This window comes from Macrotis lagotis, chromosome 7, assembly GCF_037893015.1.
Source record: "Macrotis lagotis isolate mMagLag1 chromosome 7, bilby.v1.9.chrom.fasta, whole genome shotgun sequence".
Taxonomy (NCBI): domain Eukaryota; kingdom Metazoa; phylum Chordata; class Mammalia; order Peramelemorphia; family Peramelidae; genus Macrotis; species Macrotis lagotis.
In genome coordinates, this window is record NC_133664.1 from 20,140,072 (window position 1) to 20,163,511 (window position 23,440).

Below are 23,440 nucleotides of genomic sequence, written 5' to 3' on the forward strand. Positions count from 1 at the left end.
ATCTACATGTCTCTGGACAAGTCAGTAAACCACCTTTGCCAGTTTTCTCATCTTCAAAATAAAGGCATTAGATTGGACACCCTCGGAGCCTTCCTGGCTCTAGAATTTTGATGATCCTGCCATTTATGTCTGCAACTAGATTTATACAAAATCAACGTTGAATAGATGCAAAGTGGTCTTGGAAAACACGTTAAGGACTGGGTCAGACAGGTGGGGGGAATCAGGAGACGTATTCTGAAGATGATGGCGCAGAAGCTGAGCAGCGAAGAAAGTCAAGGATCCGAAAGGTCAAAGATGAGGAAGAAGAACACACAAAGATTGGGAGAGATCCAGAGCAAAAGCACAGGGTACCCAGTAGGCATTTAATAAAATTTTTATTGACTGGCAGAGAGATAGGAAAGGGAGGATTATGTGCAAAGAGCAGTCACTATACCACAGATTTCATATGTATGTAGGAAATATAAATAGACCTAGAGGAAGGTCTTCAGGGATGGACAGACACTTTCTGGAAGACACACAAAAGGGTCAGAACCTTTCAGGATGAGAAGGGGAAGATGGTGGTGTATAATCTGCCCTGAGGGAGGTCATGCCCACACTGAAGAAATCATGGAGCATCCCCCCCAAGCATAGAATGGCAATAATAACAGCTGATATTTATATGTTGAAAGTCATTTACAAATTCATCAAAATCTCCTTAAGCCAATATTGAAAGCCCCCTCCTGCTTTTTTCCAGGTTTCTTATTCCCTCTACATTCCTGATTTCCTTAGCCTTCCCTGCTGCTGGTGCCTTCCCCTCTGAGATTACCTTCCATCTACTCTTGTAAATGCCTGTTATTGACCTGCTGTCCCATTAGAACCACTCAGCCTAATATATACAGGTAGATAGATGCAGATATAGATGATATAGATATAGGTATAGAGATAGAGATAGAGAGATAGAGAGAGATAGAGATAGAAATAGATTAGATAGATATATCGATATCAATATCAATATAGATATAGACATAGACATAGATATAGATATAGACATAGACATAGATATAGATTAGATATAGATGATATAGATATAGAGATAGAGATAGATATAGACATAGACATAGATATAGACATAGATATAGATATAGATATAGACATAGGTATAGGTATGGATATGGATATGGATATAGATAGGGATATGGACATAGATATAGTTAGGGATTGATAAGAATTTGCTGATTGTCTAAGTATTTGGGAATATTACTAACCCTAATAATACATAATAACTAGTGGATTGAGGGCCAAACCTGGAGTCAGGAAGATTCATCTTCCCGTGTTCAAAACTAGTCTCAGGCACATTCTAGCTGTGTGACCTTGGGCAAGTCATTTCACCATTTGTCTCAGTTTCCTCATCTGTAAAAGAAAAAGGAAAAGGAGATGGCTAACTACACCAGGATCTCTGCCAAGAAAACCCTAAATGGAGTCTTGAAAAGTTGTATACACCGAATAGTGGCAATATTTAGTATTATAGTCACAACTAATTGACAGTTGAGGAAAAACTGAAGCCTGGGTGGGTGGGTGGGGAGGGAGGCAGTAGGAAAAATGGTTCAGTGATTTGTCCAACATCACACAATAAGTGTCAAGAGGTGGGGCTTGACCTCAGGCCTCTCTCTGTACCAAGCCCAGTGCTTATACTGAAGTATTGTGGCACAATGAGAATATTGACCCTAGAATCCTGTAGACCCAAAGTGCAAATTCTGCCTCTGATATTTAATATTTCTCATCCTGGCCAATATGTGAGCCTCAAATTCTCTGAGCCTCAGTTTATTCATCTGTAAAATGGGGAAATAATCATCATAAAAGTTTTATTATAAAAAGAGTAAAAATAAATAAAAATAGTAGCATGATAGAGCAGTATCTGGAGCCAAAGGACCTGGATTCAAATTCTATCTCTGGTGCTCACTATTTCTGTGACCTTGGACAAGTTACTTTGACTCCCTGGACTCAATTTCCTCCTCTGTAAAATGTCAGGGATGGTGTAAATGGCCTATGATCTCCCTCAGTTCTCTGGATCTATGTTCTGATGACCTCACCCGGCTTCTCTAAGGCTCCAGGATGCTCACATTTGCAAATCCAAAGAACCCTTACAATTACAAGAAGTTTTTATGATCCCTACATGCTGCTTCTTGCAACATAAATATTTATTCAAAGTATTCCTTTAGACTCAGCCTAATTAGTATTTTAGGCCTTGGACCTGTGGCTTCAGACTAATTTGTAAGTGGAAAAGTGGAGGCACTAACTTGGTTAAAAGACTCCTCCGGCACCCAGTGAAGAAGTTGGGGCTCTCTCATTTTCTCTCCCTCCCACTTTTGTGGAGTTATTTCTGCCCAAGATACCCCTAAGATGCCATGGTGGGGAGCAGGCCGCAGGACCAAAGTCAACCCTCACAAAGGTGAAGGATGTAGGCTTGTGTCTCAGGATGATTCAAATCCCAACTCCCTCACAGCTTTGGATGGGCTGCCATGGAACTCTCCAGAAGTCTGGATGTATTCCTTTCAGCTGAGTTTATTTGGAGGAGGAAAAAAATCTGGGCAGGCAGACCAGGTAGACCAGGCAGACCATGAAGCAGAACCAGGTGTGAGGCCAGAGGTGGGGAAATAATCTAACTAAGTCATGTGGGCAGCGGAGACATTGGGAGGCAGTGATCCATGCATAGGGCTTCATCAGACTAAGAGATGTTCTCTCTGTTCAGAACAATCTCAGAGAGGAATTTCCTGGAGTTTGCTATTTCCTTTTCATTCTGTATTTTTAAATGTTGCTACCTCTCTTTGGAGCTAAGGCAAATCAACATGCATTTAATAAGCATTTACTGTATACCAGTCGTTCTAATACAAAGAAGCAAAAAATAAAGAATTCAAAAAATTGGGGGGGGGATTTTTGTGCTCCCAGTCTAATGGGGAGAAGATAATATACAAATAACTATGCCCAAATATCATATATATTATCTATCTATCTATCTATCTTTTTCTTTCTATCTTTCTATCTATCATCTATTCTCCAGACAAATGATAGCTAGACAGATAGATAGATGGCTAGATGGACAGATAGACAGACAGATAGATAGATAGATAGATAGATAGATAGATAGATAGATGGGTAGATGGACAGATAGACAGACAGACAGATAAATAGATAGATAGATAGATAGATAGATAGATAGATAGATAGATAGATAGATAGATAGATAGATAGATGGGTAGATGGACAGACAGACAGACAGATAGATATGAGAACTTGAGGATAATCTCAGAGGGAAGAAAGTAATATGATGGAGGACAGGGAAAGGGTTTTTTGCATATTTGATGTTGAGTTTCTAAAGAGAATATTCAGAGAGGTGAAGATTGGGAGACAGGGAAAATGTCCAACAAACGGAACAATGATTATGGTCTAGCTTCCAATCCTTCCTCAGATATCTACTGCCTCTGTGACTCTGGGTTAGTCATTAACTTCCTTGATGAAAATTAAATGACTTCTGAGGTCCCTTAAACTTTAAATTTAGGATTTTAGGAGAGCATTAAGAAAATATATGATAAAAAAGAAAGCCATGACTCAAGAAGAAGAGGTGCTGCCTGGATGTCCAGGAAAAATTGACAAAGTGTCCCATATGTTGGCTACGTCTTCTGTGAAAGGACATTCTCCATGAGGTTTGGAAGCACTCGGATAAACCCCATGGAGGGGAGATTCACAATAATAAGTTCACAGATTCATTCAAGTACACAGAGATGAGTTGGGACAACAAGAAACATTTATTATACTCCTACTATATACCAAACTCTAGGTTCAGGATTAGGAATAAAAGGCAAAACCCCAGCAGCAAGGTCATAGGAGACAAGATACTGGACAGTCAAGTATTGCTAGGAGGAGGAGTGTGGTCCTGGAATGGGAAGGCTAAATTCTTGGAGCAAGCATGGGGAGAACATCCGAGGGGAACATCTCCAAAGGGAGAAAGAACCGCCATGGACTGCTCTTGGCCAACCCTTCAGTGAAGTCCTGCTGCTTTGTTCTTTAAACTAGGGCCCCTTCCACCTGATGTACCAACCCCAGAGAAGGAGATTCAGAGAGTGTGGACAGAGGTCTGGTGTCAGGAGAACTGATAATAAGTTTTGCTTCAGCCAAACATTTCCCGAGACCTGCTATATACCCGATATCATTCTAAGCATGGGGGATTCAAGGGCAAAATGAAATCATCTCTGTCCCGGAGGAATTGTGGGACAAAATTACTCCACCACTTTTTAAAAATGAACACAATATTTGCTCTACCCATCTGCCTCACAAGGTTATTTTGAGAAGAGTACCTTATCAGCCCTATAGGGCTATAGAAATATGAGCTTTTATGATTGGCTTATCAGAAAATTCTTGCACTTATGTCCCATATAGGCTCAATGAATCTCCCTCTCAGTTCCTTCTCTACAAAATGAGGGGATTGATCTAGTAACATATGAAGGAGAGCTATCCAATTGACTTCTAGTTCCATATTGAGTAGGGTCGCCTACAGGAGAAAAGACAGAATATGAGGCCAGAAAGGCTGGGGAGTTGGGAGGGATGCATGATTCTGACTGGGGACCTAAATCTTCAGAGTATGGGGCAGAAACTATTTGAATGACAGCACTAGGAAGACTAGCAAAGATGTGGGGGGGGGGGGGGGACGACTCTATTTTCCTCTGATTAGTCTTTTCAAAAATGTTTTTTTTTTTTCCCTGACTCTCCAGGGCCCTCCTGAAGGTTGGGTCCTCTTAGATCAGGTCTTTGACATTTGAAAAATCCTTTGTAAGTGAACAAATATAGTTAATGTTTTGTGATCAGCAGCTCTCCTACCCAAGAGCCGTCACATTCTTTGGGCTCCTGACTTGAATAACTCCCAGGAAGGAGCTCTAGATAAGAGAAAATCACACAGATAGTGTATCATAATGCAAATAAAGTATTTTTTTTCCCGGCTGGAGGGGTGTGGGTTGGGAGGTTGCAGGTGTCAAAGCTAGAGAAAATGAAGATTAAAAACCCAACCACCCTCTGGACCAAAGGGCTTTGGGAACCGGAGGTGGAGGGAGAAAGAAAGGTATCATGCTTCCAGGTGGCCTCTGGCTTCCCACAGCGGGTGTGGATGCATGCCTATCTACACAGACCAGACATCCTGAGAGCTGGGGAGCCCAAGGAGACAGTGGGACTAAAGGGAAACAAGGAAGGGAGAGACGACAATGAGCTCATTGCCCACCTCACTCCTTAGCTACTCTATAACAAAGGGGAAAAACACAGTGATCTAACCTGCCTCTGGGTCAAGCAAAGAGGGCAAGGAAGAAGCTCAGGGCATCCTGGCTAATGAGTGGATCCTTTCTTTTATTAGGTTTTTTTTTTTTTTTTTGGTTTTTGCAAGACAATGTGCTTAAGTGACTTGCTCAAAGTCACTCAGCTAAGTAATTAAGTGTCTGAGACTGGATTTGAACTCAGGTCCTTCTGACTTCTGGGCTTCTGACTCTGAGCTCTATCCTCTGTGCCCCGAGTGGATCCCTTCTGATGTCTGCCTGCTGGAGGACAGAATATTTTCAGAAAACATAGAGATACACCTCAGATATCAAATCTTGCTAGCTGGTGCAGTTTCATGTGCAATCATTTATCTTTATTGTACTATGTTATGGAAAATTTTATTTAATCTTTTATATTAAAAATAAGTGCAGTGTATTTTTTTTAAGCAAGCAAATATAGCTCTGAATAAGTCTGAGCTATAAGTATAGATTAGTAGATAATTTCATTCACATTCTCAGAATGTCCACCAGTTAGAGCGATGGCCCCTATTTAGCTTAAACCACCCAGCCAAACCCATAGAAAGGAATTTGTAATTTTCACATAATCTTTGAACCCTTGTAAGGCATGTGAAGGGACTTGTTTGGTGGTTAAAACACAAGTTAGAGCAGGACAAGGCCAGGACTTTACCCACCAAGTCTGACCTCTGACCCTCAGGTTGGAGGCAGACCCTCTCGGGGCATCCATCATTCCTAATTGTTAAAAATTACTTTGTTCCCAGAAATGCAGTTGTTTCAGAATGGGCAGGTAGCCTGGGCTGGATCTGCTGCAGCAGATCCAAGGAAGGCTTCACCTGAGCTCGGTGTCCTTTAGGATGAGAGGAAAAAGGGATAAAAGGTGGAAACTGAGGGTTTGGACCTCCTTCATTCCTCCTGCAGGGAGAATTCAAGGGAGACCTAGTTAGACAGGAAAGCAGCAGGCACCATCCTTGCAAGGAGAAAAACTGAAGCATGAAGAGAAGGGAAGGAAGGGAAAGAAAAGAAGGAAGGAAGGAAAGAAGGAAGGAAGGAAGGAAGGAAGGAAGGAAGGGAGGGAGGAAGGAAGGAAGGAAGGAAGGAAGGAAGGAAGGAAGGAAGGAAGGAAGGAAGAAGGGAAGGAAGGAAGGAAGGGAGGGAGGGAGAGAGGAAAGGAGGGAGGGAGGGAGGGAGGAAGGAAGGAAGGAAAGTAGGGAGGGAGGAAAGGAGGGAGGAAGGAAGGAAGGAAGGAAGAAAGGAAGGAAGAAGGAAAGAAGGAAGGAAGGAAGAAGGGAGAAAGGGAGGGAGGGAAGGAGAAAAGGAGGGCAGGAAGGAAGGAGGGAAGGAAGAAGGGAGGGATGGAAGGGAGGAGGGAGGGAAGGAAGGAAGGGGGAGGGAAGGATGGAGGGAGGGAAGGAGAAAAGGAAGAAAGAAGGAAGGAAGGAATATGGGAAGGAAGAAAGGTGGGAAAGGAAGGAGGGAGAAAGGAAGGAAAGGGAGAGAGGTGCAAGTAGGGAAGGAAGGAAGAAAAAAGGGAAGTTGAAACAGGGAGGAAAAGAGAAAGAAAAGAGTGGGGAGATAAATGAGAAAGGAAAGGAAAGTAGAGGAAAGGGGGAATAGGAAGAGGGGATAGGTGAAAGAAGAGGATATAAGGCAGATCAAGAAAGAATAAGAGGAGATGAAAAGGGCCATGTGTTTGGCAGGCTTGACTTGAGCAGAGGTAGCTGGGACATGTAGTGAATTAGAGTTGGCATGTTTCTACCTCCCAGCAGCTCTAATGCAACCAGACAGACCTGTTTATGCATATACTTCTTGCTCCTTCCTCTGTGGAGTTTCCAGAGCCAGAGGCCCTCCCCAGAGTGAATACGGTTTCCAGCCCTGGGAGGCTGGCTGGCTAATGACAGGAGAGTCCTGGAATAGAAATAGCCCCAGGTGGGCACAGACATTGGACCCAAGCTCTCTCAGTCACTCAGCACCTGGGACCCAGAAAACCTGCTCATAAGCAGTAGGAATGGGCCAGCTCTACCCCAGAGAGAAAGAGCAAGGGCTACAAGCGACCCAGAAGCCCAGCCAGGGATCTTGCGACCTGAGAGGTCTGTTCTGCTGGCTGGTGTCATGGTATCCAAGAACATCCATCACCCTCTGAGATTTGGGTCAATGTGAGAGACCTCTAAGGCTCCGACAGTTGTGCTCTTTCACCGTTGGGGAGAGGGGAAGCTCTCTGGGAGGCCTGCACTGGCCTTTTTTGCTACCAAACCATGGACATCTTCTATGGTCTTTCTAGGACAATGGACAGATCCCTGAATGGGGAATCAAAGGAGCCTGCTCTCACTCCTAGTCCTGCAATTTACTTCTTAATCTGGGTGACATTGGGGAGTCAGCAAATGACAAAAGGCCAGCTCTGACTTTGGACAGAGCACAGCCTCCTTTGCGTATTGTCTCCCCCATAGACCGTGAGCTTTGTGTGGGCGGGGGCCTGCTCTTGGCCTTGCTTTTCTCTCTGGGTCTTAGCACAGTGTTCATCGAGGTTAGCACAGTAGTGAGCAGCAGGCTTGAAAGGAAAGAAACCAGAGCATGAAGAGAGGAAGGAAGGAAGGAAGGAAGGAAGGAAGGAAGGAAGGAAGGAAGGAAGGAAGGAAGGAAGGAGGGAGGGAGGGAGGGAGGGAGGGAGGAAGGGAGGAAGGGAGGAAGGAGGGGAGGAAGGGAGGAAGGAGGGAAGGAAGGAAGGAGGGAGGGAGGGAGGAAGAAAGGGAAGGAGAGAGGAAGGAAGGGAGGGAGGAAGGAAGGGAGGGAGGGAGGGAGGGAGGGAAGGGAGGAAGGGAGGAAGGAAGGAAGGAAGGAAGGAGGGAGGGAGGGAGGGAGGAAGGGAGGAAGGAGGGAAGGAAGGAAAGAAGGAAGGAAGGAAGGAAGGAAGGAAGGAAGGAAGGAAGGAAGGGAGGGAGGGAGGGAGGGAGGGAGGAAGGGAAGGAGAGAGAGAGGGAGAGAGGGAGGGAGGGAGGAAGGAAAGAAGGAGGAAGAAAAGAAATAGCAATTATGAAGTAAGGGGAGTGATGTAAATGATAAGATTTGCTGGGAAAGATAAAGCTCAGTTTGGTATGTGTTTGTTTTTAGATGTCTATGAGTCATCCAGTTTAAGATGTCCAATTTGCAATTAGAGATGTGAGACTGGAAGGCAGGAGAAATGTGTTAGGGTTGGACAAATCTATGTGAGAATCATTGACAATGAGATGACCATTGAAGCCAAGGAAGCTGATAAAATCACCAAGTGAAATAACATACAGGGAGCAGAGAAGAAGATCCGGAGCCTAGGGAATGTCTATGATGACTTCGGATGGATGAGTTTCAGTTGAACGATGATGTCAGAAATCAAAATGGCAGAGAGTTAAAAGAGCCGGAGAGGAGAGGAAGCAGAAGCTCTAGCGCAGACAGCCTTCTCCAGGAGTTTAGCGAGATAAAGGGACAATAAATTGGGGGATGGATGGGTGGATCTAGTGAGGGCTTTTTAAGGGTGGAGACCTGGGTATGTTTGTAAGCAGTGGGGAAGCAGCCAGTAGCCAGGAAGAAAGGGAAGGTGAGTGAGAGTTGAGAAGATGAAGGGGGCAATCAGCTGAAGATGGGATGGAATGGGGATGCATGGAGAGGGGTTTGCCTTGGGAAAGAGAAGGGCCATTTCTTCCTGTGAGACAGGTGGAGGAGGAGAAGGTGGCAGAAAGTGCCTAGGTGATATAAGATGAGGAGGGGAGAGGAAGGTCAAATGGCTTCCTTTTATTCAATTAAAAATGTTCTCAGTTCAGAGGGTTTGGGGAGAGGGAACCATGAGAGGTTTAAGGAGGGATGAGAAGGTTTGGAAAGAGTGGCTATGATGAGTGAGGTGGGGTGGTCCATTGGAGAGGGAGAGTTCCTGAAGAGAGGGCTGTGGTTTGCTTCTTTTTGCATCCCTACAGTCCCTGGTCTGGAGAAGATACTTAATGGACACTATTGTTTGGCAACTGCTTGATAAAAATCAGGGACCATGTGGGTATGATCTGGTTCCCCTTCCTATCTGCCCCCTTTCCTTCCTGCCTCTCCTGTTCCATGCATGCCTGGGCCCCTGGCCAAACTTCCAGCAGAGCTCTCTGTTCTCCCCTCTTTTCCTCTCTGGCCTCGATTTCTAAGGTTTGTCTTTGATTGAGATGACTGAAACATGAGAACCACCTGTGACCACCCCTGCCCAGGTCTAGAGTGCAGTCTTAACTCCCCATCATAACTCAAAAGCAATTAAGGCAGCATTTGAGGAGCTGCCCACTGTCCAAGGGAAACACCTCTAAAGTAGTGTGATTGGAGAGTCAGGTTTAACCAGGACAAATTGCTTTTTAAATTTTTTTTAATAATTCAAATAAAACCAATACTCCTAGGAAAAGAGAAGCTTCTTCCTAAAGAGAGGAACTCCTAGCACTCCTCAAAGTCTAGTTCAGGAGCCACCCTTTCAATAAATCTCTCCTGATTTCCAATAATTAACCCCTCCCCCAACTCAATGCCAGTCCCAACACTTTGTATTTCTTTCGAATATATCCTGTACTCACATCACTGGAGAATTGTATCTCTCCTCCACCCTGCCACATAAAAATCTCTAATCTCTAACTTGATTTTTTTTTAACAAGGCAATGATGTTAAGTGACTTGCCCAAGGTCCCACAGCTAGGTAATTATTAAATATCTGAGGCTGGGTTTGAACTCAGGTACTCCTGACTCCGGGGCCAGTTCTCTATCCACTGCGCCACCTAGCTGCCCCTCCATTTGATTTTAAAAAAGAGAAACAAATTACAAATATCAAAAATGAACTGGGGGGCAGCTAGGTGGCATAGTGGATAGAGCACTGGCCCTGGAGTCAGGAGTACCTGGGTTCAAATCTGGTCTCAGACACTTAATAATTACCTAGCTGTGTGGCCTTGGGCAAGCCACTTAACCCTGTTTGCCTTGCAAAAACCTAAAAAAAAAATGAAATGGGTAAATTCACCCAGTGAAGAGGAAAGTAAATCAATTAATAAGAACTATTTTACCCAATTACATGCTAATAAATCTAACAACCTTAGTGAAATGAATAAAAATTCATAAAAATATAAATTGTCCAGATGAACTGAATTAAATAACCCTATCTTAGACAAAAAAATTGAATGAACCATCAATGAACTCCTCAAGTAAAAAATTCTTAGAACCAGATGGATTCATAAGTAGATTTTATCAAACATTTAAAGAACAATTCCAATACTATATAAAGTATTTAGAAAAAGTAGGCAAAAGGGGCAGCTAGGTGGCACAGTGGATAAAACACCAGCCCTGGAGTCAGGAGTACCTGGGCTCAAATCCGGTCTTAGACACTTGATAATGACCTAGCTGTGTGGCCTTGGGCACGCCACTTAACCCCATTTGCCTTGCAAAAAGCTAAAAAAAAAGTGGACAAAAAAGGAATACAACCAAATTCTTTTTTGTCACCCCAATATATGCTGATACCTAAACCAGGAAGAACAAAACCAGAGAAAGAAAACAATAGATCAGTTTCTTTAATGAACATTGATGCAAACATTTTATACGAAACACTAGCAAGGAGATTATAGAAATATATCATGAAAATCATAAAGTATGACCAGGAAGGATTTATACCAGGAATGCGCAGCTGGTTCAATATCAGGAACATTATCAGCATAACTGGCTATATCAATAACTAAATCAACAAAAATCATATGGTTATATCAATGTGCTGAAAAAGCTTTTGACAAAATACAGCACCTATGAAACACCAAAAAGCATAGGAATAAACAGAATCTGCCTTAAAATAAGTAATATTTATCTAAAACTATCTGTAATGGGGATAAGCTTTCCCAGTAAATTCAGGGTGAAACAAGAGTGTCCATTATCATCACTATCTTTCAGTGAGAAAAGAAAAAGGAATGGAAGAAATTAGAATAGACAATGAGAAAGCAAAAAGTATCATTGTTTGCAGAGGATAAATGTTATACTTGGAAAATCCTAGAGATTCAACTGAAATACTAGTTAAAATAATGAACAACTTCAGCAAAGTTTCAGGATATAAAATAAACTCATTTAATAACCAACATTTTGATATATAAATGATCAGCAAAGATCAGCAGCAAGAGAGAGAAAGGAAAATTCCATTTACTATAATTGTAGATAATAAAAACATTCTTGGGAAACTATTTGCCAAGACAAATCCAGTAACTAGATGAACACAATTACAAAACTCTTTTCACAAAAATAAAGTCAGATCTAAACAATGGGGAAAATAGTAATTGCTCATGGGGAGGTCATCCCAATATAATCAAAATGACAAGTCTACCTAGTCTACGTATTCATTTAATTAAACTACCCAAAAATCATTTAGAGACAGAAAAAATAGTAAAATTCATCTCAAAGAACATATGGTCAAGAATATAAAGGGAATTAATTTTTAAAATGTGAAGGAACACGGCCTAGTTATATCAGACCTCAACTATAGTACAAGCAGTAATCATCAAAACATGCTGGTACTAGTACTGGTGGTTTGGTGGAATAAATTAGGTACACAATACATAGCAGTAAATGACTACAGTAATCTAGCGTCAAGCTTTTGGGATAAGAACCTACAAATTGGTTCTTAAAAAACCTAATGGGAAAAACTGGAAAGCGGTTTGTTAGAAATTAGGTATATAGACCAACATCTCACCGAATAAGATCAAAATGGTTACATGTTTTAGACATAAAAGGTCATACATAAGCACATTTGGGAAGCATGAGATAGTTTACCTGTCAGACCTATAAAAAAGGGAAGAATTTATTTTTTAGGATTATTTTTTTAATTAAAGATTTTATTTATTTTGAGTCTTACAATTTTCCCCTAATCTTACTTCCCTCCCCCACCCCCCACAGAAAGCAATTTGTCAGTCTTTACACTGTTTCCATGTTGTACACTGATCCAAATTGAGTGTGATGAGAGAGAAATCACATCCTTAAGGAAGAAACAAAATGTATAAGAGAGAGCAAGATCAGATAATAAGATAACAGGGTTTTTTTTTTCTAAATTAAAGGGAATAGTCCTTGAACTTTGTTCAAACTCTACAATTCTTTATCTGGATACAGATGGTATTCTCCTTTGCAGACAGCCCAAAATTGCCCCTGATTGTTGCACTGATGCAATGAGCAAGTCCATCAAGGTTGATCATCACTCCCATGTTGCTGTTAGGCTGTACAGTGTTGTTCTGGTTCTGCTCATCTCACTCAGCATCAGTTCATGCAAATCCCTCCAGGTTTCCCTGAATTCCCATCCCTCCTGGTTTCTAATAGAACAATAGTGTTCCTGACATACATTTACCACAGTTTGCTAAAACATTCCCCAATTGAAGGACATTTACTTGATTTCTCATTCTTTGTCACCACAAACAGGGCTGCTGTGAAAATTTTTGTACAAGTGATGTATTTACTGAAAAGAAAAAAATTTATGATCAAATAAGAGTTAGAGAGCATCATAGAATGTAAAATAGATAATTTTGATTATATGAGATTTAAAAAGTTTTACACAAACAAAACCAATGCAGCTAATATTAGAAGAAAAGTAGGAAACTGAGGGAGGGGAATTTTACAGCAAGTCTCTCTGATAAGACCGCATGTCTCAAATATATAGAGGACACAAGTCATTGCCTAATTGATAAATGGTCAAAAGAATATGAACAGTCCATTTTCACAAATGATAGCTCACTATTCATCTACTCAAGCCACATATGAAAGTATATTTAGTTCTGGCATTCTCAGTTTTAGGAGGAAGTTCAACAAACTGGATACTTTGCTTTCTTAACTGGGAACTCTGAATTACTATGATAATATGAATAACTTTTCATCTGCTGTAAACTCCAAAAAAGAGGAGAGGATAGTATCATCTAGAGGTGAGATCTAATATATTGTTCCTAGTAAAAAATGAGTTAGCCTTTGTCATGGGATGTGACTGATTATGTTTCTGACTTCCACTGTGAGAAAGAAAAGGGGATGGTGGGGTGGGCAAGACATAGATGACATTCAACTGTGTCCCTTCCCAAAGCCAGGAGGGAATGGAAATAACTGGGGAAATTAAAAAAAAGTTACTATAGAAGCTGGCTCTTGGGTTCAGGCCTGAAGGAAAACAAAGATTCCAAGAAGAGAGAGAACATTCCAGATTTAAGTGCTTTGCCAGTGCAAAGGCACAGAGATAGAGTAATTCATAAGATCTTGTCCTAATTCCTTCAGCAGATCCTCAGTTGGCAGGACACCAAGACTCTTCATTATCTTTGTTGCTTTCTTGCAGATTCTTAAAGGATCACAGATTTAGAGGTAAAAGGGATCTTGGAGGTCATCTTGTCCAGCCTCCCCATTTTATAGAATTGGAAACTGAGGCTAGGAGGTTAAGTGACTTGGCTAGGGTCCCACAGTTAGGCAGCATCTGGGGCAAGATTTGAAACCAAGGCTCGTCACAAGAAGGTCAGTTTGACTCAATCAAAAATACCACAAGGGTAAGTTAAGCCTAGAAAGACAGGTTGTGGGTGGTTGGAAAAGGGATTTAAATGTGGAACTGGGGCACTTATATTTGCCTCAAGGGGAAACAGGGATTCTTGGTATTTGTGGAAATTACATGATCAGAATTTTGCTTTAGAAAAATCAGTTTGGAGGACAACAGTAGTTTGAAGAGTAAGGCTATTGATACCTGGCGGAATATGAGGACATTCCTTGGAAGGGATACCGTTTGAATTGGTCCTTAATATTTCTATTTGTCTCTTCATGCATGCCATCCCACCCCACTCCCCTGGATCATACAATTCCACTCAGCTCTTTTCATCCTGAAGAGATGGGGGTGGAGGAGACAGTTTTCTCGGCTCCAGTTTATAAAAGATTCTTCAATATGATCTTCCTCCTGTGGTCAGAGTGCAGGAGGGAGTTAATTTAAGTTACTGTTTACTTCTTATGGAACAATCACATTAGGTCAGGAGCTCTGTACTCAATACCCACTCAGTTCCAGGTTTTCATGCTTACATGTAAGGGGACACACAAATCATCATCATCGTCATCATCATCATCATTGTCATCATCATCATCATCATCATCATCATCACCATCACCATCATTATCATCAGGGTTTGCCCTTGATAAAACTGTCAGTTTTGAGGTCTGTCTTCAAGGTCTCCTCCAATTATCCATTTCACACCCTTCCTAGCATCACAAGATTTCGGAATTGGAAGAGATTTTGAAGATTAGCTAACCTGAGCCAAACCCGAACAAGGACCAGCCTCCTCTAATTTATATCCAGCCAGAGGGCTCCTAGTCAGTGTTTGCAGATTGTGAAGGAAAGACTGCTACCTCCAGAGTCTGTTTCCCTCTCCACTTTTAGACCATTCTAATTATTAGGAAGATTTTCTTCTGCTTTTTCATCAGTCCATTTCTTCCAGTTCTGCCAGGGGGATGGAAAGTGGGAAAAGTGGAATGAATGTGATCCCCTTCCAAGTGCCCAAAGGCAACTATCACATTCCTCCCTATGCCCCTCCTCATCCTCACACAAGTTTTATCTTTTTAGGACCAAACAATCCTATGGCCTTCCACCCACCTCCAACCCTTCGCGTTCCTCTGAGTGCCCTTCCCTGCATAGTCTCAGACTTATCATTCACCTTCCTGAAATGTGTTTCCCCCAAACCAAACCTGGGGCCCCAGGTGTCTGCAATCTGAAGAGGGCAAGGAAACATACCTTTGAAGTTTAGTTCAGTTACCATCCCTCTCACAAGGCCTTTCCTGAGTCCCTCCATTATTATTATTATATTATCATTATATCACATTAATTCTATTATATTATATCATTTCACATATATTATATGTAATATCACATACCATATAATATAATATATTATATTGTATTACATTACATTATTTTAATTTTATCATATATTATATCACATCCCCCTTTCCCAAATCTTTTTGTGTTTATTTTGAATAGACCTAATATTTACTTTTCTGGACTTGAAATGAGGAAGACATGAGTTTTAATCCTTCCTCAGACACTTAGTATGTGACCCTGGGCAAGTCAATTCACCTCTAACTGCCTCAGTTTGCTCAGCTGTAACATGGACATAATAATAAGTGCTTACCTTTCAGGGTAATTGTAAGAATCAAATGGGATGACATCTGGATGGTGCTTGGCAAACTTGAAAGACTTCTATAAATGTTCACTTTTATTAATATCTGTCAGTACGTGGTGTCCCACCGCTACCTTCCACTCCCAAGTAGAATACAACTTTTAAGAGTAGTGACTGTCCTGTGTGGACCCTATCATTACCAAGACAGCAGGAAGGGTTTCCTGCCCCTCCTTAGTCTTGGGAGCCTGGACTCACTGAATGGAACCCAGAAGGAGCCACTGCTTCCCCTTCCTGCTCCTCCTGCTTCTGGTTCACCTTTCAGGTTTATCTGTTCTCAGATGGTGGCTGGTAGCCACCATTTTGATTAATTTAATTTAATTCAACTAATCTTTCTACAGAATGCCTGCTCTGTGCCAGGCCCTTTGCCCCACAAGTCAAATTTAAGCCAATGAGTTAACTTTGTCCTCTACCAAAAATCTCCTTTGATCCTTTGCCATATCTAGAGGTGATGAAAGCTACCCATGTGGGGCAGTCTCTGGCAGGCCCTGCCAGAAGCTCGGTGTATTGCCATTTTAACTGGGTTTTAATTGAACAAATATTGGCTTCTTACATTAGGATAGACCCCAAGATTGTAAAGAAAAAAATGAAAAATTGTTCTTTTCCTCAAGGAGCTGATATTTATCCACATTATGTAAAGACAGTTATTCTCACAGATCCCCCAAGGCAGAACTTGGCAAAAGTCAGGAGATCTGAACCTTGGTTCTCTCCCCTGCTGGCTCTGTGACCATGGACATCTTTGTTCAACTGCTCAGGGCCTCCATTTGTTCATCTGGAACATGAAGGCAGAAAAAATGTGGATATGAATAGGATACAATTGAAAGCAACAAAACAACAAGAACGTAGATGAGAGAAAAACACGGCCATAGACATAGCTATGCAGATTGGTGCCGGCTAGGTGGTGCCATAGAGCATAGACGGAAACTCATCTCAAGTTCAAATCTATCCTCAGTCACTGACTAGCTGTGTGACCCTGGGCAAGTCACCTAACCCTATTTGCCTCAATTTCCTCATCTGTAAAATGAATTGGAGAAGGATTTTGTAAACCATTCAAGTATCTCTGTCAAGAAAACCTCAACTGGGCTCACAAAGAGTTAGTTGGACGACTGAACAACAACCACAGAGGGTCTGTGATTTCATTGATTTAGGGAATTATCAGAAGAAAAGAAGGTTGACACCTTCTCTCTTAGTTTACAGTCCGAGAGGGTTAGCTGCAGTGCTGAGAAGTCAGGTAACTTACCTGCAATCACATTAGGTCCTTGGTGGAGGCAACCCTTGAACGCAGCTCTTCTGGGCCCCAAGGTCAGCTTTCTGTCCTCTAAGCCATACTAATTCATCATAATGTTCACAAACATACATGCCCATATAGAGAGAATATAAATTCCCATGTTACAAATGAGGAAACAGGGCTCTGAGAGGGTGATTTCCCGTTATCATAAAGCTAGTGAGACTGAGATAGAGATGGAAATAAAGAGATGAAAGGGAAAAGATATAAGCATAGATATAGCCATAGACGAAGTTATAGACTTAGACAAAGACATAAACAGCGAAATGGATAGGCGCAGGTATAGATGTAGATATAGACCTAGACATAAGTGTAGGTAAATATGGAAACATAGAATCTGTACATAGAGATAGTTACAAGCATGGATCTAAATACAGATGTAGACTTGGACAAAGACATACGTAGCTATAAATATAGACATAGACATAGACAAAGACATAGAGAAGTAGTTAACAAATAGATTTATAGCTATAAATATAAAATATAATAAATTTATAAATATTTATAGATATAAAGATATAGAGGTATAAAGAGATGTATATATAAGCTACATATAATTATTATACAACTATTTTAGTGATTTTAAAAAATATCATGATGATTTCCTTTTTTTTTTTTTCACTTTTGGTTTTTGCAAGGCAATGGGGCCCAAGGTCACACAGCTAGGTAATTATTAAGTGTCTGAGGCCGTATTTGAACTCAGGTCCTCCTGACTCCAGGGCCAGTGCTCTATCCACTGCTCCACCTAGCCACCCCACAATGATTTTCCCATGACACACCAGCCCCCAAAAGAACCCTCCCTTGTATTACTAAGTTAAATAAAACTAATCCATTCATTATCCCTTATTGGGAAATGTCCTGTCTTCCTCCTCAGGTCACTGACTCTCTATTGAAGGGACATAAATATTTTCCTTATTTTTCTCCCACAATTTTTTGGGGGCAAGTAGCTTGTAAACCTTGAGTAAGGAGGACTTGCTAGTTGTGGTCATCATCCTACCACCAGGATAAGTTTGGTCCCATCCACTGCCATTGCTTAGCACTCGCAAAGTTGGGCCCCATCTGGCTTTGTTCAGGTTGTAGTAGAGATCCCAAGGTTATTGGGTCACGAGTCTGTCCAACACACATACACACACACACACACACACACACACACACACACACACACACACAGAGTCACGTTACAGCTACCGAATTTCTTAAGGTTGGAGCTGGAAGAGACCTTCAAGAGCCCCTCCCCATGCAAGCCAGTGGTTTTACTGATAAGGAAACTGAGCTCCGGAGAGAGAGAAGCTGACTCTCCTGCTGAATTTTCATTCTGTTCCCCAGATGGTTGGATGGAAAAATACGCTCTCAGAATAGCTCCCTGGCTTCTCTGGGTCACTTCCTTGGGGGTCATTTTTCCTCTAAAGGTCATTCTGCTGAGATTCTTGGCCTTTACCCCTGTCTTTTCTTCAAAGATGCCTTTTTCCTCTCTGAAGCAGTACACACAGACACACACACTCACTCACACTCATACATTTGCACTCACACAGACACATACATGCACTTACACACTCACATATTCATACTCATATGCTGTCACACACTGTCTCTCACACACACTCACTTTCACACACACATTCATGCTCACACACACTTACACACTCACATATTCATACTCATACACTGTCACACACTGTCTCACACACACTCACACAGACACATACACACACTCACACTCATATATTCATACTCATACACTGTCACACACTGTCTCACACACACTCACACAGACATATACACACTCACACTCACACACTCATATATTCATACTCATACACTGTCACACAGTCTCACACACACTCACACAGACACATACACACACTCACACATTTGTACTCACACAGACACATACATGCACTTACACACTCACATATTCATACTCATATGCTGTCACACACTGTCTCACACACACTCACACAGACACATACACACACTCACGCTCACACACTCATATATTCATACTCATACACTGTCACACGCTGTCTCTCACACACACTCACATTCACACACACATTCATGCTCACACACACTTACACACTCACACACTCATACTCACCAGACCTCACAGAGTTCAGGTTCCTACTGATTTTTACATGTTAAGGAAATCTTGGGGGGCAGCTGATAGACATTCCCAGGGTTCCTCACCATCTCTCATGACTCAGCCCAGCTTGAATCTCAAGGGTTCTACCATCTCTTCAGCTTCATGACCCCTCGAGTCAATGATTGCTATCCCAGCCCTTCCATGGGTCATAGGCTCATAGTTTTGGAGCTAGGAAGTGCTCTGGAAGAATTTTATCCACTCCCTTCATTTTAAGAATGAAGAAAATGTGACCCACAGGTGAACTATTAATATCATTAATAATAACTATACTAGAGAGCCTGCGTCACCCAGACAAATGGATCACTGTAACTTTTTGGACCCCACCAAGCGCAGGACCCCACCTACTTAGGTACAGCTCCATTACTCATCAGGCTTCTGCCTCTAACTATGTTGGACACCCAGCTCAAGCCACAGCCGTTTACTTTTTCACTTTTGCTTCCTTTGACACAGGCTGTCATTGGCTTTCCTAGCTGTAGCCAAGAAATCCGACCCCGTTGGGTCCAACCCCAACATATTTTTCCCCATATTCCAGCAGGGTGGGCCCATTCTCTCCTGGGTGAGTCTTTGGTTCATGGGCTGGGGTTTGGTATCACCTGCCCCTTCCTGGGGTTCTCTTACAATAGGTTTTTTTCAGACACACACTCATCCTCTATTCCCAAGGACAAGTTTGTTGTGGCTTCTAAATTGGAAACTGGGGACAAGGAAAAACCTGCCAAGCAGCTGATGAGCTTCATTTACGGGTTGATTATGTTCTCTATTCAAAACCGCTTAGCAAACATTGCACAGGTACACAGCAGGTGTTTAATAAATGCTTAACTGACTGATCGACAGAACAAAAATGGATGTTAAACTAGAATTTGGAATCCCTAGCTCTGGTTTGATCTTGGGCACCTCCCTGGGCCTCAGTTTCTTTATTTGTACAATGAGGGGCTGGACTAGATAGCCTCTCTGGTTCCTCTCAGCTCTTTGTGATCCTGCAGGCTCAATTTAAGTACCACTTCCTACAAAAGGTCTTTCCCAATTCTTCTCATTGTGGGTGTAGCCACCCCAAGGTACTTTGAGCCCCAATACCCCATTAGACAAGAAATTTTTCCTTTGGCACTCTCCTTGATTGGCAGCGAAGTGGCACAGTGGATAGAACACCAGCCCTGGACTCAGAAGAACCTGAGTTCAAATCCAACCTCAAACACTTGATACTTACTAGTTGTGTAAATTGGGCAGGTCACTTCACCCTGACTGCCTTGAATCCAAGACCATCTCCAGTCATCCCAGATGGCTCCAGAGAAGAAAGGTAGCCCCCCCCCCCCCAAATCCAATTCATGTGGGCCTGGAGTTAGGGAGATTGAAGTTTGACTCCAATCTCAGACACTAGTTGAATAAGTCACTTAAGCTCTGTTTGCCTTAATCTACAAGGGAATGGCAAACCACTCCAGTATCTTTGCCAAGATAACACCATGGACAGTGTGGTCTACAGGGTCGCAAACAGCCGGACATAACTGAACAACAAGACTTTTGGAAATGCAAGCATCCTAGGCAGAGTGGAAACCTTTCCATTCTAGATTCATCCCCAACCAGAAAAATCCAAAGTTCTCTGGGTCATAGGACCATAGTTCAAAGTCAACTGAGTCTGCCATTTTATGCATGAGGAAGCTAAGCTAAGAGATGTCTGCGGTTCCATAGATAAGTAATACCAAAAGACTTTGAATCCATATCATTCTGACTCCAGGTCTCTGTCTGCCATTGAGGAGGTTTGCTCTGGCCAAGAGAGTGAGCAGTAAGCTCTTTGGTGAGTGAATGTATGTGAACAGAGAGGAAGGGAAGCTCTGTTTTCTTTGGAGAGTCTTCATGGAAAATATTAGCCCATGTACAAAGCAAGTATTCCAAGGATGGGATCAGAGAGGCCCCAATGTTCCAGGAGGTGTTGAAAGAGAAACTTGCTCGGGAGAAGTTGCTGAAAGAGTGGTGCATTTATGGAAGTGTTTCCTTGCTGGAATCCACAGCTAGGTGTCCTGGAATGGTGTTGTCAGAGATGACTTCATTTAAAAAAAATGCCAAAGAATAAAGCATTTTAGTCCCAAGATTAGCTGGAGGGCCAAGGAAGAGGACACCAGGAACAGAGGAAGTAGAATGACCACTTGGATCCAATTCAGCAAGCATACATTAGGCACCCACTGTGTGTATGCAGAAGTTTCCCAGAGTAAATGTGCTGGGTGGGGACTCAGTGAACCCCAAAGATAGTGATCTTATGGGGTTTCTATGGAGACACTGCTGGGAATCTGAAGCTCCAGGGCAAAGTTTATTTCACTTTTGTCTTAGCATCTCTAGCTTGGTCTCTGGCAAATCATACTGAGCATGTATGTATATCTTGGCTGGTTTTTCTTTTTTTCTTGTTACACCATCCAGTGAGAGGAAACTGAGGTGCAGGAAATGGGTGGAGCTCTGGTTTCTGAGGAAAAATCTGGATTCAAGATCCCCTCTGACACACCCTAACTGGGTGACCATTCTTGCAACACTTCACTTCTCCATTTTTTTTCATATTATTCTCTCTAAGATGACAGCTATAAGGCAAAGGTCAGCCTGCACTGGAGGAGGGAATCTCCTCCCCTGGAGATCCTTATACAAATGAAATCATAGATTTGGTGCAAAGGGGAAAAAAGTACAGTAACAATCCTACCTGATTCCTCTAATAAACATATAGAATATAAGTATTTAAATCTGTCTTTCTGTGTATTTAATTAGACACTGGTCAGTAATAACCGACATTAATGCATCGCTTTTTATCTTTTACCTCATTTGAGCCTCACAATCCTGTGAGGCTGGGATTCTAAAATATTTTTGTGTCATAGACTCTTTTGGTAACCTATGTATGGATCGTCTTTCTTTCAATTATTCTATAATTTTTAAATGTATGAATTATATTTTAATTGTTCTATAATTTTAAATTTATAAACTACACATTTCAAATATTCTTAAATTTTAAATTATAAATTATGTATCTGAGTTTTCTAAATTTTTAAATGTATAAATTATGTATTTCAATTATTCTATAATTTAAAATTTCTAATTATATATTTCAATTATTCTATTTTTAAATGTTCAATTTTCTATAATTTTAAATTTATAAATTATATATTTCAATTTTCTAAAATTTTAACTTTATAAATTGTTTCAATTTCTAAAATTTTTAAATTTATAAATTGTTTCAATTATTTTATAATTTTTAATTTATAACATATATTTCAATTTTCCATAATTTTTAAATTTATTAAATCTATGTATAGTTTCTATTATCTATCATTTATATATAAATCTATAAAATTCATCAAAAGAAACCAATTATATTGAAATGCAGGTTTCAAACATTTTTTGAAGCAAGTTCATGGATACGAAGTTAAGAATGTCTGTTTAAACTTCTGATGGAAATTGCCATCCACATCCAGAGAAAAAACTAGGAAGTCCGAATGCTGACCAAAGCAGACTATTTTAATTTTTCTAAAACTTGTTTTATCTTTGTTTTTTCTTTCTCCTGATTTTTCCCTCCTTTAATTCTTATTCTTCTTTCACACGACTAATATGAAAATATGTTAAACATGATTTTACATGTACAACCTATGTCAGATTACTTTCTATCATGGAAGGGTGAAGGGAAGGGAGAGAGAGAGAAAATGGGGAAGTCAAAAGTTTACAAAAAGATAAATGTTGAAAACTATCTTTGTATATTATTGGAAAAATAAAATAACATTCAAAATTAGAACCCCTCTTTTAGCAAATTATTATCATTTTACATAGGAGGGAACTGAAGCTGAGTAATTTGCTCATAGTCACAAGTTTGATAAATATCAGAAGTGGGATTTGAACTCTAGGTTTCCGGATGCCAATTCCACCCTCTTGTCCACTTTGAAAGATCGACTTCCTTCGGTTGGTCACTTTTGTCTGTTCCTTGTGGGGGCCACCCAAGGTTCCTCCACCCATAGTAGTTGACCTAGACTTGAAAAGCAGTCAACCTCAAGCCATCCTTGGGCTGTACAGGCTCCTCTCTGCTCCAGGTCCCCAAGACTTTACCCAGTTGTGTGTGTATGTGTATGGTTCTTTGGAAATTGCTAAATGACCCCCATCTGCTCCTCTGGATACAAAGAACCTATGATCTTTGTCTGGCACAATAGAGACTAAGCCTAGATGTGGTAATACCCTAAGACTTTCCTGGATATCTTAGTATTTCTTGGTCTCATCCATCAAATGTCCATTTGGTATCCCATTGGAGAGAAACAAGAAGGAAAGAAATAGAAACATCAATTCAGAGCCAGAAGGGACCTTAGGGGTCATCTAGCAAAACTCCCTCATTTTACAGTGGAGGAAACTGAGGCACAGAGGGATCAAATGAATGATCTGAGGTCACACAGGTAGCTAGTGGCAGATGAACCCTATTTCTCTTATCCAAATGCAGGCCCTTTTCTATTACTCCAAATCCAGGAAGTAAAGACTACTCAAGCCCATTCTAGAGGTGGGGTTGCAGATTCAGAGACATTAGGTGGCTTAGCTGTGGCCACACA